This window comes from Camellia sinensis, chromosome 8 (genome assembly GCF_055761805.1).
Source record: "Camellia sinensis isolate YWXY chromosome 8, ASM5576180v1, whole genome shotgun sequence".
NCBI classification, from domain to species: Eukaryota; Viridiplantae; Streptophyta; class Magnoliopsida; order Ericales; family Theaceae; genus Camellia; species Camellia sinensis.
Window position 1 is genome coordinate 88,438,301 of NC_138968.1, and position 20,229 is coordinate 88,458,529.

Here is a 20,229-nt window from a genome sequence, read left to right on the forward strand (position 1 = left end):
ATTAATATGCTCTCTCATCTACTATAAATGGAGGAAGGACTTTCCATATTCCTTTAAGTTTCCATTGAAGGTTTTCTTTTGAAGATATCCATCATATGAAACTTTTAATTCTTTTGATATATATATACTATACTGAAAATTTGGTGCTATGTACGGTAAAAAATATTTGAAGTCATTAAATAAAAAAATAAAAAAAAGTTGTGCTTTATACTTATAATATTTGTTAGTTATTATTTTAAATTTTAAATTTAAAAAATAGTAACTTTCCATTTTAAAATTTTTTCATTAGGATTATGATATTTATCAATTGAGTAGGTTTGTTAAGGTATTGGCTTTTTTAGTAGCATTTTAGCTAAAATGTGAGATGAAAAAAAATTAAAGTGTTTGCTAGTTTTTAAGTGTATCTACCTTAAAAAATTTCAAATTATAATTATGTTATAGCCATTAGTAAACTTTTATATAAATGTTTCTTATCCTAAGTTTAGTTATTGATAAATTATCTTATTTAGTTATCAAATCTCGTGAGTTGCTTAGCTTGTGTATTATTTATTTTTAATTCATAGATAATGTTTTTAAAATCAAAATAAAAAATATGCATATTTTTCTTACATTTATTAATTTGTTAAACTTTAAATAAAAATTTGGGTAAAATTCATTTTACCTCTTTGTGGTATGGTTTGATAGAATTTTACCCCCTGCCTTGTAAAAATAGTGATATACCTCCTATGCGAATTTAGAGTAAAATGCAACTATTAACACTGTTAACTATAGATGGTTAGGCCTCTCTTTGGGCCGGCCGGCCGCCGCCTTTGGCTATGGCAATCGGCTGGGCTAGCTTCTTCTGTGTTTGTCTGTTGTTTTTCCTTCAATAAACTTGATTCTCCCATTATTTTCCCACCTAGGAGTGTTTTGTGTGCTGCGGTAGATGTTATTTGTTGGTGATTCTGAGCCGTTATAGCTGGTTCTTTGGGGGTAGTGGTGTGTTGTTTTCAGCAGGGGACGTCCAGGATCTTCACTCAAGCGCTCTTTTGCGAGTAGGAGCTTGAGGGGTGAACTCTGGTTCAGATTATTGGAGAAGTATCGATGCTTTGCTTGGGCGGAAACATGGGTGTCGGAGTCGATCCAGATCTGTCTGGTTTTCATTCGAGCACTCCTCTTCGTGTGAGAGTTTGAGGGGTGAAAGAAGAAGAACTGGAGAAGGAAGAATAACTGCTGGTTGGTCGGTGTTTGGATCTGCAGTGGGTGGTGTCCCAGTGGTTGGTGTCCCAGCGGTTGGTCGGGTCAGCATAGGTGTAGGTTCGAGAGTTGCAGCAGCTGTGGCGTGGTGTGGTTTTTGGCAGTGAGTAAGAAGAACTGTTGGGAGATGATCTGTAGGTGAGATAATGTTGGGAGATAATGTTGTAGCAGCTCTGGCGTGGGTGATGATCTGCAATGTCAGTGGGTGATGATCTGCAGTGGGTGTCTTCGGTAGATAATGTTAGAGCTTCCATGTCAAGGTCCAGCATTGGCGTGGGAGTTTTTTCGGTGTTGGTTGTGGAGTCTTCTCGGCCAGACTAGCAGCATAGGGGTGGGTATTGGGAGTTGCAGCAGCATAGGTGTGGGCAGCAGCTCTGGCGTGGTTGGTGTGGACAGTGGGAGTTGGGAGTTGCAGCAGCTTAGGAGTGGCATGGGCAGCAGCATAGGTGTGGGTGGTGAGGACTTTGGGAGTTATAGCAGCAGTGGCATGGGTCTTGGTGTGTGGGTTGTTGAATAGATTTCAGTTGATTTGGTGGGTTAATTTGGTGGGTTTCATGTATTTTGTTTTACAGTTAAGTCCTTCTTAACTTTTTTTTTTTTTTTTAAAAAAAAAAAAATCATGAGGCCAAGGGATTGGTTATACCAATGTGAGTAGCAGTAGTAGGGGTATTTTTGTACTTTCCGAATCTCTCTCGATGCATGTCATCTTCATGTACCTTTAATTTCATGCTGTTAAATGAAAATTTTTTTTGCTGATAAAAAAAAAACTATAGATGGTGAGAATGTCTTGGGTGAAGTCTCGAAAATTGAATGAATACATGGGTGCCGATTCCGCGGACGAAATTTTCATGAAATGGTAATGGTAGTGCTTGTATAGCCTACGTTTACATGGGTTTCCGTTTACGATTTCCTTTCGACAAAATATCCAGGAAATGTTATATAATTTTGAAATTCTCAAAGTGTGAATCACCAACCTATTTTCTATTGAAATGGAAATGAATTGTGAATCAAGGTATTAACTTGGTATTGCATAGTTTTGAAAATGGATATAAATATGTTTTGGAAAGAACATGGTGTATGCATTCTCCTTATAGCTTTGTTAAGATTCATACACTGTGTTGGATTATTTCTATTGAGCTTTGGCTCACCCTATGTGAGAAAAACATTCCAGGTGCTGATGACATGCCTCCACCAAGGTAGTAGTTTGGAAGGATTTAGAGCAAAAGCTTCTTTTGTTGTATTTATTTTTGTATAGCCAAGGGCTTTAAATATATTGGACCTAAAGTCATATTGGATTTAATGGAAGGTAATTATGTTATTGAGTAATTTATTAATATTGTGGATGGATTATGATAATTATTGAGTAATTATGTTATTAGTATTGTTGTCATTTATTAATATTGTGGATGGATTATGGTAATTATTTCGGGGCGTTATAGTAATTTACTAGGAATTTACTTAGAAGTTATTGAGTAATTTACAGAGGAATTTACTAAGAAACCTACTGGAAATTTACTGAGTAATTTACAGAGAATTTACTGAGTTATTAAGTAAGAATTTACTCAAAATTACTGAGTAATTTGCTGAGTAACTAATTGAGAATTTACTGAGTAATTTGCTGAGTAACTAATTGAGAATTTACTGAGTAATTTATTGAGAATTTGTTGTGAATTTACTGAGTAAATTATTGAGAATTTACAGAGTAAATTACTTATAATTTACAAAGAATTTACTAAGTAATTTAATAAGTAATTTGTTGAGTAATTTACTGAGAATTTATTGAGTAATTAATTGAGAATTTACTAACAATTTCCTGAGAATTAATCAGAATTAACTAAAAATTTCCAGTGAATTTATTGAATAATTTATTAAATAATTTACTCAATAATTTTCTAAGATATTAATGAGTAATTTACTAATAATTGACTGAGAATTTACTGACTAATTTACTAAAAATTTACTATGAATATATTGTGGAATTTTCTGACAATTTTCTGAGAAATTTTCTAACTAATTTACTGAGAATTTGCTAAGAATTTAGTTACGAATTTATTGAGAAATTTACCTAGAATTTACTGAGTAATTTACACAGAATTTACTGAGAATTTATTGAGAATTTCCTGAAATTTATTGAGTAAGTTACTAAACAATTTACTGAGAGTTGATTGATAATTAACTGATAATTTATCTAGTAGTTTTCTAAGAATTTATTGATTAATTTTCTGAGTAATTTATTGAGAAATTATTGAAAATTTTTAAGTAATTTACTGAGAATTTATAGAGTAATTTGATGAGTACTTATTGAGAACTTTCTAAGAAACTTACTTAAAATTTATTGAGTAATTTACTAAAAATTTTAAGAGAATTTAACGAGAATTTGCCGAGTAATTTATTGAGAATTTACTGAATAATTTACTGAGAATTTATTGAGAATTTTTAAAGTAATTTAATGAAAATTTATAGAGTAATTTGATGAGTACTTACTAAGAATTTTCTAAGAAACTTACTTAGAATTTATTAAGTAATTTACTAAAAATTTTAAGAAAATTTAACGAGAATTTGCCGAGTAATTTATTAAGAATTTATTGAGTATTTTGCTGAGTAATTTATAAAGAATGTGCTGAGTAATTTACTGAGAATTTATTGAGAAATTTATTGAGAATTTATTGTGTAATTTGCTAAGATTTTACTGAGCAATTTACTGAGAATTTATCTAGAATTTATTGAATAATTTATTGACAATTTGCTGAGTAAGATATTGAAAATTTACAGAGAATTTCCTGAGAATTTTTTGAGTAATTTGTTGAGTAATTTACTAAGTAATTTAGTATTAATTCAATTAAATTATAGTTAATTATAAATTCTTAATTATTTATTGTAATTCTTAAATTTTTATTCTAATTTTAATTTAATTATATTTTATATCACAATTAATCCTAAATATTTAACTATTTATTATAATTACTAACTTTTTAATATAATTTTAATTTAATTGCATTCTATATCAATTCTTAATTGTTGTTTATTTTATATTTTATTTAATTATATTATATTTTATTTAATTATATTTTGTATTTTAGATCAATTGTTAATTATATTATATTTTATTTTATCTTGATTAACATATTAATCTAAATTTAGGCTTGGAGAAAATGAGGGTAAAATTATCTTTTTATTTTATTCATTTCATTCTAATTTTTCATAAAACAAAATCCATTGTAAAAAATAGCGTATGTAATGTGTTTCCCGTTAGTTTGGATGGAAAAACTAAAGGTAACACTTTAATTCAAAACTACATAGGAATTTTCTCATTATATTTGAACTATAGGGGGTAAAGTGCTTTATTCCCAAACCACAAGAGAGTAAAATGAATTTAGCCCAAAATTTTTTATAGATTTATTCTTCAAGTATGTTTAATATCGGTTATATGAAATTTGTAAACTATAATTAATATATAATTATGTTTGAAAAACCTATTATGGATCAAATCAAGTTAACCCATGGACTATGTTTTATCTAAGAATTTAGTCGAGAGTAGAGATATGGTACTTTGAAAAAATATTTGTTAGGGAAATAGATTTTTTTTTTTTTTTTTCCAATGGGATTATTATATTTACTAATTTGATTGGGTTCGTTAGGGAAATAGATTTTTTTAGTGGCACTTTAGCTAAAATATAAGATGAAAACAAATGAAGTATTTGTTATTTTTGAAGTGTATATAAATTAAATATATATAAAAAATTAAAATATTAAAAAAAGACTCATTAAAATAAAAGAAAAATATAGATTTTGAAATTTTCAAACCAAATAGAGTGATTGAATTGGTAAACCTAAAATTCATAAAACAAATCAAATAAATTAATAAACTCAAGCGTACTTTAAAATGTTTGTTTTTAAAATTTATTGATAAAAGAAAAACAATAGACAAATGAATAGCTTGACAAAGCTTACAATTATAATATAATAGCATATGGATAGATTCAAAAATTGATTTACTTTCCAAATTAAAGTAATTTGATGATTATTACCGTATGAATCAAATAATTAATTATTAATTACATTTGAAATACAATAATCAATAATTGAATGACATGTGTATTTATGTACTTTATAAATTTAAAATTTTTTTAAAAAATTGTGTTGAGAGTTTCAAGCTCAAAGAGGGTGGAACATTTTTGCTTATATTATACTAGTATATGACCCGTACTATGCAAATGATAAAATAATATATTATTTATAAAAAAATGATAATTATATTTAATTTTTTTGTATTCTGTTTCCCATAAATAAAATTTTATATATAAATTTAAGAGTTTTATTATAAAAAAAATTAAAAAGAAGCCTAATATGGAAATAGTTTAATTTTATAAAGCTCAAAAAATTAGTTACTTTTTTTTATTATTTTTAAATCCCATGGAAAACAAATAATTGTTACCATAATATTTTTTTAAATTCAAAAATCAAAACCAATTTAGATTTTTAAATATTTTATAAGGTTTTAATAGTCAATACATTATGATAAGATTGTAATCATGTAAGATTTTGAAAAGAGGTTATTTAATAGATGTTATTTATTAATTTTTTTAAAACTCAAATTCAATCAATTTAGTCATGTAATTAAAAATTCTAAAACATCTTACTCAATAAGTCTATTTTATTTTATTTTTAAATTCAAAACCAACAAATTTAATCAACACATTTTAAAAAAATTCAATATGGTGTGGATAAATTTGTAATCAAGTGTGATGCTTTTTAATTATAAGAGCCAACAGAATAAAATTTTACAGGAGATTAATCTAAGTCTTATTTTTAATATTTTGTATGCTACTATGGAACTCTGTTCCATATGTGATAGATTTAACTGATTTATTGGTATGAGTGTGACCTAATTTGGACTTGTTTAAAGTTCTTATTATTATGTTGATGATTAGATTAAAAAAAATAATTCCTGAAAGGATAAATAAATTATAATAATACAATTAAATAATAAAACAAATCTGAGAATTTGTACCATTGTTTTTTTCTCAAATTGCTTGAGAAACTTGTTGAATTTCCAAGACAGTTCCTATTATTCATGTATCCTAGCTAGGTTTCTAAGAGTTTATAGAACAAATTATCTGATATCAAACAGAGTATATTCTTGTAGAAGGAATTGAACACTGTAAAATATAAATTGATTTTATTCACACACTGAAAATGTTAATGTTTGTTGTTGCCAATGATTAATTTGGACGCCAACCTGAGGTATAATCATGATTGAGGTATATTTTTCTCTTCTCTTTTCTTTTTCTCTTCTCTTCTTCTCTTCTTATTCTTCATAGAAACACTACTGTGCTTCTGATCATTGGACTCAGTTGCTTGTGGTCATTGAGTTTTTTGAGTCAAAGTTGCCATTGCACATATGTATTCCTCTGAATGTTTTATACTATACATGGTCTACGACATAAGAACATTAGTATGAAAATAAAAAGTTGTATAGTTTTTAAAAAATCGTGTACCTTCTCACTGTTTCTGCTTTGAATATCTCATGTTTGCATAGGATACATAGGCTGCTCCCCTATTTTGGTGCCTTTTCAAATTTATTTATTTATTTACTATTATTTTTAATGAAAATAAAATTCCTCTCTTAAGTTTTTCTAATGTTCAAACAATCACTAGTGTGATATAATAAAAATTGTTGACTAACTCGTGTGTAATTTATGTTTATGAACAAAATAGAAATATTAAGGAAAGGATACTGCGTGGTTAGTGCTTTATGTAGGAATGGAATGATACTGTTTTTTAGTCTCTAATGGAATGATTATTTTTTGAAATTGGCTAATGGTGATTTTATTTGGAATATATATATATATATATATATATTACTGAGCCAAACATGGGAATGAGTATTTCGACAAAATGACGATTCTATTGTAATGATCCAAATGTTGCCTAAATTATCGTAAAGAGATCACGTGTCTTCAATTTTTTTTTTTTTTTTTTTTTTGTTTTCAGTGACCGAACAAAGGCTATAATCTATTGAACTCTTATTCTTATTCTATATAACCACCAATAATCAACAAATTTTTTTTTTCCCAAGTGTTCGATCTTTGTTTTCTTTTTTTATCAGCAAAAAGAACCTTTATTGATGAAAAATCATACAAGATATGAGTTTACATCAAAAAAGAGAGAGGGGGAGCATCAAGCATCAAAGTAACCAAACCCAATTCCAACTAGGTTGGCACCGAGAAGGTAGCCCAATCATCTGCAAGCTCAACCCCAAGAGATTGGTGAGGAACCAAACTCGAAAGAAAGAAGGACATCATGAGACCACAAAACCAAAATCCAACAAAAGCAAGTCAAACACCAAGAGGACTTGCCCACAAACAGATTGCAGGAGACCCACAAGTAAGTTCAAAGCAGCATTGTAAAGCAGAGTAAGTCCTTTTTTTTTTTTTTTTTTTTTTTTTTTTGGGCACTACAGCAGACCAGGCAACCTACAACCTTGCAGCAGAATAGAACCAACATGCCCAGCAGTCCAAGGCAGATCAGAACCAACATGCCCAGCAGTCCAAATAGAACAAACTAACTCCTCTGCACTAGCCAAAATCCTATGACAGAGCAGCACTGTTAAGCAGAATAGACCAGAGGTAGACCAAACCAGCCCACAACCCAAAGCCAGCACAGAGCACACCTGCTACTAGAAGGCCAGAAGTAGAACAACATAACTCCTTTTTTGGGGCTTTACAGCAGACCAAGACAGCATTCTACCCTGCAGTAGATCAGATCCAGCATGCCCAACAGTCCAAGGCAGATTCTTGAACACTTCAGATGCTTGAATCTAAACTCCTCTGCACAAGCCAGCCCTCCTTAATGCATACCAAAACATGATTCAGAACAACCACTATACCAGCAAGACAAATTCAGATTCAGAACTTCAACCCACTCCAGCCCAGACAACACAGATCAACAACAGATCAACCCTATCCCTCTTCAACCCACTCCAGCCCACTTCAACCCACTCTAAGCAGCACAAACATTCACACTACCAGTTCAAACACAAACTGCGGACTAACTAAGAACTTCACACACTAAATACAGCCCCCCCTGTAGATGTCCCTGAACGCCCCGGGAGGACGAGTCCCGTTCCGTTCGTATTGGGTTCACTACAGTTCGGACTCTCGAATTGTCATGGTTCTTAATCTGAACCAAAGAGTCCAAATCCAGCAAATCGTTTTGAGAAAAATAGATTTTTTTGAAAGAAGTGCCAAACATGGACTGCTTTGCCAGATATAGAGGCGCCACCTAAATATTTTATTTTGAAAAATTTAGGAAACCCTGACTCATTGCCTAAGGCCACGTGTCCGTCATCACCAAAGTTGCCTTGGCTTGGGAACTTGGGTACGATTGGGGAAGGTCACTTCGTGAGCACCCCTGCTCGCCCGATCAAAGATCGGCCTCTACTAACCATGATATCGAGTTTTGAAAACATTATGCGTTCTTATTCCGGTTATTAGCCTAGAATTACTATGTTATGCGCACAGCAAACAAGTATAGACCAAATCGCCTAAATTGGAACAAAGCATTTCGTGTTTGTTTTGAAAATAGTTTGCTACTCGCAAGTAGGCTAAAATGTAGATTTTGCCACCCTCAAGTGGGCTTTAGAAAAGATGGTTTTGCCACTATCTAGTGGGCTTAAAACTCACAGTTTTAGTGCATTATTCCAATTTAGGTAATTCAACCTCCACCCACAGGCATTCAAGCAGTTATATCACATAAGCAAGTAGCCTCATGGTAAGCATGCTGTCATGGCAACACTCACATGCATGCAAGGATGCTAAAACATAAATGCTCACCGAGTACTCCAAGCCAAAACAGAAACTAGTTAGTAATCATATGCATGATCCTAGTTCATGTTAAGATGGCTAATGCAACACATGCAAAATGCAACTAAGATAGGCTCGGCTAATCTACAATGACATGTGAGATGCTACAACTAGCACGTATTCAACTTGGAATTGAAATACAATGCAGTTAGTATGATGCGCCGAGTCCGGTGCATGCAAGACAAATGTATGGATGCACGCATGCATAGCATAAGGTATGCTAATTTAAATATGCCTTAATACTAACCATCAAAAGCATGTAAGTAAAAGGGAGAAAGAAGTGGGGGTTGGAAGACATGCACACACGCACCCACACTTATTACAAATTCGCCCTCGCTTGGAGGGACCAAAAGAATATACAAATTAATTATTATAGACCACTTAATTAATTAACAAATTAACTAAACTATGGAAAGCAATAAAGGACTCGTGAAGAGGATCCAATGCGCGCGTGGTCGGGTTTGCTTGGAAATCCAACACCATGCACAAGTTTGCCTCTGTTTTCCCTGCTCTGCTCCTCTGAAAATTGCACAAGTCCCATGGAGCACTCTATGGACACTATGGAACACCACCGGCTAAGACAGAACACCACCGGCCATGTCCGGATGGTCATCGACCATCTATAAAGCCATCGGCCAACAATGGATGGCCGGTCGGCAGTATAGATGGCCGACCGGCCAAAGCTTCCTGCAGAACCTGTTTTGACAGCAGCAGAGGGCAAAACATGGCATGGCAATGCATTTCAAGCAAATATGTGCACCAACACACCCCTTATCATGTTTATGACTCAAAGGGGGATGGTACTCGATTCTCGGACCACCAATTGCGTATTTCAATGCGTGATAGCACAAAAAACCAAGTTGTGTATTTTGATTTGAAATGACATGCAAACCAAATAAACACATAAAGCCCTACCTCTATCATGGTGATTCAAGAGGCAAGGCATGCATGCAAAATGGTATGGAAGCTAAGAATGCAACATGAACATGTGAATATGTATAGCATGCAACAATCATGCAAAATGGAGCAAGGATGTGACAATATGCAAGACAAGCACGCAACATCATGCAAAAATGGACTTAAACCAATATAGGTAGCTCTCAAGCATGCCAAAATCATCGGCCAAAATGATGCAACAAAGGCATGAAAACACACACACAAGCATGCATGCACAAAGGCCTAAACATGGAGCATAAGCCATCAACTCTCCAAAGCATGAAAGGTATGGAAAATGCAAGTATGCAAGCATGGAACATGGACTGAAATATGGTCTCCAATGATGCCAAATCATGAGAACAAGCCAAGTAAAGCATGCTAGTGACCCACACACCCAAGGCTAACAAGCTAGAATGCAAAGAGGCTATACAAAGCATGGCAAGCATGACCAAAACGATACCAAACAGAACTTAAACATGTTAAAACATGACTAAAAACTTCACAAAGCTAAGCCAAAACATGCAAGCATGGTGGTCTAAATGCTAGGCACATGTTAAGGCAATTCATGGCATTACAAGACAAGTATGCAAGGCAAGCATGGTGTGTCTAAACCAAGTAAAAACAGTGCTATATCATAGCAAAATAAGCACAAATAACACTTAAGACATGGCCGACATGAACTTAAAAATGGTACTCACGCATGAGCCTAAAATGACACTTTTTGAAGACAACAAGGAGAGGGGATGGCCCTCTCCATCTTAGGACCTTAAACCACCAGTGGTGAGGAGGCCCAAACAAGGTGGTCCTGAAGCTCACCAAAAATAGCACAAAATGGGGCCAAACAAGGCCTAATAGGGGGTAAATGACCCCAAACACAAAAGTGACCTTAATGAAGTATCTTAAACACAAAAAAAAGAACTTTTTTATGTTATACACAAAGCCCAAATCCACAAGCAATACAGGCTAAAAGGGTGTGCAAAAACGGAAAATAAAGAGGAAAAAGGGGTTACCTTTGAAGACCAGCAAGAACCAGCAGCCTTTAGACCCAAAAATGCAACCCTCAACCTCTGAAAACAAGCTCCAATAACCTCCAAGTGATGATGGAAGTGTGTGGCTATAAAGTGATGTGCAATAGGCCAAGAACAAGACCCTTTTGGACCCTCTAACCCACACAAATGTAGAGAGAGAGGGAGATATAGAGAGGGAGTGATATATATATCATATATATCTGATTTTTCTAACCCTCTAAAGGGGAAGAGAGGCCCTCTTTTTATAGAGAAACCAAGGGGGCAAAGCTTCTTTTGGAAGCTTTGAGCAAAAAGGCCAAGCTTCTCTTAGAAGCTTGGATCAAAAGGGTCAAGCTTCTTGGAGAAGCTAGGCAAAGGGGTCAAGAGGTTCAAGCTTCTTCAAGAAGCTAAAAAAAAGGATCAAGCTTCTTGGAGAAGCTAAAAAGGGTCAAAAGGTTCAAGCTTCTTGGAGAAGCTAAAAAAGGGGCAAGCTTCTTGGAGAAGCTAAAAAGGGTCAAGCTTCTTGGAGAAGCTAAAAAACAGGTCAAGCTTCTTGGAGAAGCTAAAAAGGTTCAAGCTTCCTCAAGAAGCTAAAAAAAAAAAAGGTTCAAAAGGGTCAAGCTCCCTCAAGAAAAGGTCTCGGCCAGGAAAAGTAGCCGATTGATCAAAAACAGTGGTCGGCCGACCAAACACAATGCCGACCGACCATAAATAGTGCAGACCGGCCATCACCAGTGGCCGGTGGCAAGGAAACAAGGCCGGTGGCCTCAAGCCATGGCCGGTGAGGTGTGGGGATGGCCTACAAGCTACTTCCCACCCTCAGAAGCAAAACAACAAGTGTTTGGTGTAAAACCAGACACAAAACAGTCGAGTCGAGAGATCCTGAGGCAGGGCGCGTAGCCGAGACCTCCGGGACCTCAAAACGAACACGAATAAGGATGATCATCGAGTGTTCAAACGATGACGTCCAAGTCTTGAGGACGGTCAAAAATGGGGTGTCTACAGTTGCCCCTCTTTGACTGAACTCGAGAGTCATAAAAATGACGGGAGTGAGTGTCAAAGCCCAGAGACGACCCATTTTTGAGAAGGCTGAAGACTTAGACAAAAGCATACAAGCTACAAATAAAGGTATGCGCCCGAGGGCAGGGGCAAAATGCAAGACAATGCACAAAGCCGAGCATAACTTATGATCATGCAAGAAACATAGGGATGTATCCCGGTGTTTCGGAAAGGTATAAGCATTGGAACGTATTCCAAATGCTCTTAACCAAAGAGGGAGAAACATAGGGACATATCCTGGTGTTTCAAAACGAATGAGAAACATAGGGACGTATCCCGGTGTTTCGAAAAAAGAAGGAGAAACATATGGACGTATCCCGCTGTTTGAAAAAGGTATAAGCATTGGAACGTATTCCAAATGCTCTTAACCAAAGAGGGAGAAACATAGGGACATATCCCGGTGTTTCGAAAAGGTATAAGCATTGGAACGTATTCCAAATGCTCGTAACCAAAGAAGGAGAAACATTAGGACATATCCCGCTGTTTTGGATTGAGTGAGAAACATAGGGACGTATCCCGGTGTTTTAGAATGGTGTGAGCATTGGAACGTGTTCCAAATGCTCTTAACCAAGGGGGGGAGAAACATAGGGACATATCCCGGTGTTTCGAATTGAGTGAGAAACACAGGGACGTATCCCGGGGTTTCGGAAAGAAGGTGGAGAAACATAGGGACATATCCCGGTGTTGCGGAATGGTGTGAGCATTGGAACGTATTCCGAACACTTTTAACCGAAGAGGGAGAAACATAGGGACGTCTCCCGGTGTTCTGCAAGGAATGAGAAACATAGGGACGTATCCCGGTGTTTCGGAAATGTATAAGCATTGGAACGTATTCCAAATGCTCTTAACCAAGGGGGGGAGAAACATAGGGACATATCCCGGTGTTTCGAATTGAGTGAGAAGCATAGGGACGTATCCCGGTGTTTCGGAAGGAAGGAGAAACATAGGGACGTATCCCGGTGTTTCGGAAAGAAGGAGAAACATAGGGACGTATCCCGGTGCTTCGAAAAGGAAGAAGAAATGTAGGGACGTATCCCGGTGTTCCAAAACAAGGAGAAGAAACATAGGGACGTATCCCGGTGTTTCGAAAAAGAGAGAAGAAACGTAGGGACGTATCCTGGTGTTTCGAAAAGAGAGAAGAAACGTAGGGACGTATCCTGGTGTTTCGAAAAGGGCGAAGAAACGTAGGGACGTATCCCGGTGTTTCGAAAAAGAAGAAGAAATGTAGGGACGTATCCCGATGTTTCAAAACAAGGAGAAGAAACATAGGGACGTATCCCGGTGTTTTGAAAAAGAGAGAAGAAACGTAGGGACGTATCCCGGTGTTTCGAAAAAGAAGAAGAACCGTAGGGACGTATCCCGGTGTTTCAAAACAAGGAGAAGAAACATAGGGACATATCCCGGTGTTTCGAAAAAGAGAGAAGAAACGTAGGGACGTATCCCGGTGTTTCAAAAAGAGAGAAGAAACGTAGGGACGTATACCGGTGTTTTGAAAAGAGAGAAGAAACGTAGGGACGTATCTCGGTGTTTTGAAAAGGGAGAAGAAACGTAGGGACGTATCTTGGTGTTTCGAAAAAGAAGAAGAAACGTAGGGACATATCCCGGTGTTTCAAAACAAGGAGAAGAAACATAGGGACGTATCCCGGTGTTTCGCAAGGAATGATGTGAGCATTGGAACGTGTTCCAAATGCTCTAAACCAAAGGAGGTCTAACTCGTCGCACGTGTGAGGAGAAAGAAAGACAATGCAAGTGAAAAGGTGCATAACAATGCAATAGGAACGTGCATCACAATGCAAGTAAAGTGGGTGCATAACAATGCAAGTATAGTGCGTGACGGCGCAAGTTAGAGATACGTGCAAGGCAATGCAATACAGGTACACAAGACAGTGCGATGAGGTGCACAAGAGGAGTGCCATGAAATGCACTTTCTATGCAAGTATGGGGGTATTAATCATGTACTCTGGTGCCTCCGATTTACCTCTCAGAGGACTTTGCAACACACTCTGCTCGAAAAGGGGACACCCTATTTACATTGGCGAGAGATAACATCTGCTGCTGCTTTAATTGCCATTCTGACTTGAAGCAGGCTTAAGATTGGAGTAGAGGCACACTCATTCTTTGGAGCACTGACAAGGCCTGAAGAGGTACATCCGGAGTACAATCACAGAATTTGCTGAAGGTGAAACACACTCAGATGCTTCGGTTTTCCCTCTTTTCTTTTGCTTTGTAGTCTGGAACCCATATAGCTTCAAATAGGTCCTTGTTTTACTGTTCTTGCATGACCTGGGTTGAACCCTGCGATTTTTAAGAAAGAACAAATTCTTGTTTTGCATAAATGTGGAGAATGGCACAGCACTCCGAGCACAAAACGATTTGATTGAAATTGAGAAATGAATTCTCGATCGGGTATTGAGCCAAAGACTGAACACAGCGCACTACGACTCAACAATGGAAAACAAAAGGTAAACAACCAAAGCACATCGAGTCATGCTCGGGACGACTCAAAGCAAGAATTGAGACAAACAAAACAAAAGACACGACACACAGACGTGTTACAAAGACGAGAGACTTCTCAGTACGCGAGGAGCCAGTTTCTCCAGGTATTATTTTCCACCATTTCTCATTTGTGATTCTCACATCACTCGGCCCTCAAGCTCTGTTTTCTCTCAAAACCCTTTTCTCGCTTTTTCTCTCAGCGCATGTCTCTTTATTCTTCAATCTCTCATTTTTTATCCCTCCCCTGGGTGGTTGGTGGATAAACAGAAAGTTGCGGGATCTTGCCCCAAGCATTCTGCTAGATTCTCTTCTTCTGCTCACAACAGTGAACTTTCTCCCACAGAGAGGTTGCGATGCGGCTGGATGTGCAGCAGATCTGCAGCAGATCTGCAATCGGCATTGGTTGATGATGCTCTTACTGGGGAGTTTGGACGTGATTAGATCTGTCCAAACAGAGGAGTGGAATATCTTGATCCGTTCCCGTTCGTGCTTTGCACTTGGCTTGATACCTCGTTGCTTGGAGGATGAAAGAGCTTTCAGCCCTTTGTTGTTAACTTCAGTTGTGCACTCTTCTGGCAGGTAGAGTGCCCTTCTTGGCGAGTATGTTAAAAATGGGGAAAAGATAGGAAGCCTGACTTAACTGTGCCCCTAGTTCATCATTTTGACCATTTTTTGTTTTTGGCTTTCTACTAAAACAACTTTGACCAAAATGAGGGTTAGATTAACATGCTTGTTCGATTTTTGATTTGAAATCATGCAAGTCAGGTTATGAGCACTGGAAATTTTTCCTTTTTGGGTCAAAGAAGTGGTCCAGTTTTGGAGAAGATGGAATAATTTTTGAGAGATCAGCCAACCTCAGTAAAAAAATTCTCAAAAATTGTTTTTGCAAACGGCCACTGCTCAACGAGCATAGAACCTACTCTTGAGATGCACGACCTCGGATCGGAGGCAATGGAAAATTGCCCCTTGTCTGAAGGACACTGCATGACAACGGAAAGTTGCCCCTTGTTTAAATGGCACCGCAGCGCACTGAGTGGCAACGGAAAGTTGCCCCTTATTTGAATGGCACCACAACGCATTGTAGTCAGTCCTCAGAGTGACAAACACAACCAAATTCTCGGATACAGAGAAGGCAAAGATGATCAAAACCATTACACGGACACAATTGATTTGGAAGTGTTTGTGGCTGGACTTCAGAATGAAGTTGCCTACGTATCCCAAACATGGAAATCAAGCCTTACGTAGGTTGGGTTAGGTACACTCGTGTATTAACCCTCACCTTTTGCGCTCTAACTTTTGCCAAGGCCGCCCTTTCTGGGTTTTCAACCTTGCGAGCTCTGTTTTTCATTTCTTTTTAATTCTTTTCTATTTCTCTTTTTTTCTTATCTTTTCTTTTCTTTTTTCCTTTTCTTTTTTCATCTTTTCTTCATTCTTTGCATTTTTTTTTCTCTTTTTTTCTTTTTTTTTCTTGCTCTAACTTTTGCTTGGGTCACCTTCCGGGTTTTCGGCCCAGCGAGTGTAGACACCCCATTTTTGACCGTCCTCAAGACTTGGACGTCACCATTTGAACACTCGGTGATCATCCATGTTTGTGTTCGTTTGGAGTTCCCGGAGGTCTCGGCTACGCGTCTTGCCTCAGGAACTCCGAACTCGACTGTTTTGTGCTTGGTTTGACACCAAACACTTGTGTTTTGCCTTTGAGAGGCAGGGTAGGGCTTGTAGACCATCCCCACCCACCACCGGCAGTGGCTAGAGGCCACCGGCTGGTTTTTGTCTCCATCGGCATTGTAGTTTGCCGGTCGGCATAGTTTGTTGCTGGTCGGCTTTTTTTAGTGCCGGTCGGCACTCTTCTTGGCCAAGATGGCATTTTTGGCCGGCCGACTACTGTGCATCTGCTTTTGCAGATATTTTTAAGACAGCTGTCTTGCTTTTGCTCCCCTACGTGTATGGAGGGATCTCCCTCTTATGAAGCTTGTCTTGTAAGCTTTACAAGACAAAGGCTTCTATATAGAGAAGGACTCTCTCTTGTTGCTAAGGTTAGACACTTGAGATATTTTGAGAGCTTAGATAGCCATTGTTAAGCTCTGGTTTTAGGGTTAGGGTTAGATACACATCCTATCTCTCTTTCCCTCTCTTTTGTGCTCTAGGTGTTTTGTGTCTTACTATTGCACATAAACACCTAGTGTTTCACCTTTGTCTAGCTACTGAGGTTCTAAGGGACTGATTTTGAAGTTTTGGTGTTGGATTCAAGCCAAGGGAGGCCATTGGAGCACCATTGTTGAAGGGGTCATCGAGGGTAAGAAACTAACACCTTTATTCTCCATTTTTACATTGATTTTCTACCTGTCTTAGAGCTATTTTCGTGCTTATTGTATAACACAAAAAGTTCTATTTTTAGGCCCTCTTGATTGTTTATTAAGAGTGTTTTGTGGTTTGAGGGTGTTTGACCCCTCTTAGGCCTTGAAAGGCCTCATTTTGTGCTATTTTGTGCTAGTTTCGGGACTTTGGTGTTTGGGCCTCTTCACCACCGAAATCTTGAGGGATTTTAGTGGTGGAGATGGTGCCTTGAAGTCTCTAAAAGGAGAGGGCCACCCCCTCTCCTTGTTGTCCTTGAAAAGGGCATGTTTTGGCCTCTAAAGAGAGCCTATGCTTGAGTGTGTGTTGAGCATGTATAGACTGTTTTTCATGCTTATTTTTCCATAATATAACATGATTTTAAATTGGTTTTGGTACTCCATGCATGCTTAGCATAGTTTCCATGTAATGCCTTGTGATTCCTTAACATGTCTTAGGTCGTGTGCCTTTGTTTCTAGCATGTTTTAGGCTTACATTTGTGAAGATTTTGTGCTTATCTTGACATGTTTTAGGTCTGTCCATAAGTGTTTGGGTTGATTTTAGCATGCTTAGTATAGCCACTTTGCATTCCGGCTTGTTGGCCTTAAGTGTGTGCATGTATAGCATGACATCTTTGCATTGATTTGGTGATTTGGGGCCACCCTACATGTTATTTCAGTCCCAATTTAATGCTTGCGTGACTGCCTTGCATGCCTCTTTAATGCTTTGGAAGCATGTGTTGTATGCTCCATGTTTTGGTGATTATGCATGCCTTTGTTTTCGAGTCATTTGGATGCCATCTAAGTGATCCTTAGGCCTTGTATTAATGTGCTGAAACTCTGTTCTTGGTCAATAAGTTCATGCCATGTTTGGTCTTGCTAAGTGTAGTTCAATACTCCATTGGTTTGCTTTGAGCACTTAGGCCATTTGTTGCATGCTTGGCTTGATTTATTGCTTGGTTTGGCACCATGTTTTAGCATGATTTTAGAGCTCATGTTGCATGCTAATTGTCCATGAAATCCCTTTGCGAGTGTGCTTGAATGTTGCTTGCTTAATGCTTGATGCTTGGACCATCACATGTGTATGTGTGCATGTGTGTTTAGCCCCCCATTTTTGGGCATTTTGGCTACTGTTTTGGGCCTTATTAGAGCTGCCCAAGTCTTGTATAAGTCCATCTTTACATCCATTTGCATGGTCCCATGTTTGCTTGTATGCTTGCATAAGCTTGTTGCCATGTCATGATGCATCCTTAGCTTGCATGCTTAGGTTGCATTGCATCTTGCATGCATGCCTTGTTCCTTGACTTGATGATAGGAATTGGGCCTTGGTTTGCTTGATTGGTTTGCATTTCATTTGACATGAAAGTTGCACACTTGGTCACTTGGGCCATCATGCATGGAAATGCGTGATTGGTGGTCCAAGAACCGAGAAATATATCCCTTTGAGTCATTACAATGATAAGAGACATGATTGGTGCATATATGCCTTGAATTGTGCTGCCATGCTTTGCCTTGCCCTCTGTTGCTGTCATTTGTAGATTCTGCAGGAACACTCTGCCGACCGGCAGTGTAAAGTGCCGACCGGCAATAATTTATCTGCCGACAGCTTCATTTTGTGCCGGTGGCCATATCACACTGCCGGTGGCAATTCCATTCAGCCGGTGGCACTCCTCATTGTCCAGAAAAGTAGTCTTGAGGTTTTGGCAACCTCCAGAGGAGTGAAGGAAGGAAAACAGAGGCAGCTCACGCATGGCGGTGCATTTCCCGAGGTGATTTATTGTTTTCTTAGTTTAATTAAATTTGCTTAGTTGATTAGGCAATTTGTAATATTTAATTAGCTTGCGTAGTTAATTAATTTGTAATATTTATTTGGTCCCTCCGAGTGAGGGCAAATCTGTAATAAGGGTGTGTGGGTGGTGTGTATGTCTTCCAATCCCCACTTCTTTCTTCCCTTTTATTTACCTGCTTATGATGGTAGATTAGGGAATCTTTAAAATTAGCATACCTTATGCTATGCATACGTGCATCCATACATTTGTATTACATACATTAGGCTCGGTACATCACGCTAACTGCATCTGCACTTCAATTCACAAATTGAATATATGGTAGTTGATCGCATTTCACATGCCATGTTTAGGGTTAGCCGAGCCTGCCTAGATTGCATTTTTGCATGTGATGCATTAGACAATTTAACATGAGCTAGGATCATGCATGTTTGCTAACTAGTTTATTGTTTTGGCACGGAGTACGATGTAAGTATTTATGCTTTAGCATCCCGCATGCGTGTGAGTATTGCCATGACAGTATGCCTGCCATGCGGCTAAGTGCTTATGTGTTAAAATGTTTTATTGCTTGTGGGTGAAGGTTGGATTGATGGAGTTGGAAAAACTCGTAGAAATCCGTATTTTAGCCTACTTGCGAGTAGCAAATTCCAAAGCACTTTTCAAAACCGGACGGATATGCAATGCTTATTTCCAAATTAGGCAATCTAGTCATACTTGTTTGCTGCGCGCATAACATAGTAATTCTAGGCTAATAAATAGAATAAGAACACATAACGTTTTCAAAATCGGATATCATGGTTAGTAGAGGCCGGTCTTCGGACCGAGCGAAAGGGGGTGCTCATAGCTGACCTTCCCCGATCGTACCCAAGCTCCCGAGCCGAGACAACTCCGGTGATGACGGACATGTGGCCTTCGGCACCGAGTCAGGGTTTCCTAAATTTCCCCATTTAAAAAATATTTAGGTGGCGACTCTGTATTTGGCAAAGCAGTCCATGTTTGGCACTACTTTTTTCAAAAATCTGTTTCTCAAAACGATTTGCCAGATTTGGACTCTTTGGTTCAGATTAAGAACCGCGACAACAAAATCAAGAGTCCGAACTGTAGTAGCATAAGGCCCCCCCCTCCGCGGGTGCGTCTACAGTTTCTGGCGACTCTGCTGGGGATTTTAGAGAGCTTGACTCGAACTCGTGATATCCTGTTTTGATTTCATTTATGTGTCTCTTTGCATTGCATGTGCATTGGTGCGCCTAAGAACACAGTGTTTGCCATCTGCCATTCCTGAATGGTTTGCCGGAGGCTTGTCTTGTCAAGGCATGACCATAAGGGTGACCGGCTATGGGCTCTGACAGTATGGGAACACAAACCCGGTTTTACCGGGGCACCCTTTTTGACCATTCGACCTAGTGCATATTCGGATCCATAGTGACCATTCCAAATTAAGACAGGTTGCTTACCCGATGTTAGGTTGTTTGAAAACCGCTGTGTACGTAGTGAAACCCTAGCTCCTGAC